This window comes from Littorina saxatilis, linkage group LG6 (assembly GCF_037325665.1).
Source record: "Littorina saxatilis isolate snail1 linkage group LG6, US_GU_Lsax_2.0, whole genome shotgun sequence".
Classification (NCBI taxonomy): Eukaryota; Metazoa; Mollusca; class Gastropoda; order Littorinimorpha; family Littorinidae; genus Littorina; species Littorina saxatilis.
This window is the reverse complement of record NC_090250.1, coordinates 53517424-53518282: the sequence shown is the minus strand read 5'-3', so window position 1 is coordinate 53518282 and position 859 is coordinate 53517424.

Genomic DNA, 859 nt, shown 5'->3' with positions numbered 1-859 from the left:
CTGCCGGATGCTAACTTGCATATCTTGAGCATTTTGCATAATTAGCCTAATTAGCATAAATTAGCATAATTCTTGAAAAGTCAATATCTCAGCAGTCCCTTGGCCGATTTCGACAATTTTTGAGTCGGTGTTGGGATTATTGATGACTCTGAATCAATTTATGATACTTCCAAATTCAAGATGGCCGCCACTTCCGGTTTAAACCGGAAATGGCCATATTTCACCTCCTAGTAGGCCTTTATTGGAAAAAAAATGAACTCGGTTAACTGCATATTGTTTTGAAACATTGTTCAAACGATATACAGAATATACTATATCTCTTAAAACATAGACTACTAGACTCCAAATTAATTCATGGTATAATTTGGTATTGGAAGAAAGGAGTGCATGAACCATTCCAAGCGAGATTTCTTTCTTTCTTTATTTGGTGTTTAACGTCGTTTTCAACCATTCAAGGTTATATCGCGACGGGGGAAGGGGGGAGATGGGATAGGGGAAAGGGGGGAGATGGGATAGAGCCACTTGTTAATTGTTTCTTGTTCACAAAAGCACTAATCAAAAAATTGCTCCAGGGGCTTGCAACGTAGTACAATATATGACCTTACTGGGAGAATGCAAGTTTCCAGTACAAAGGACGTAACATTTCTTACATACTGCTTGACTAAAAATCTTTACAAACATTGACTATATTCTATACAAGAAACACTTAACAAGGGTAAAAGGAGAAACAGAACCTGTTAGTCGCCTCTTACGACATGCTGGTTAGCATCGGGTAAATTCTTTCTCGTCCCAACCAATATGGGACTCCCCCTAACCCGCGGGGGGTCAAGCGAGATTGACATGACTGGCTAAATCACAT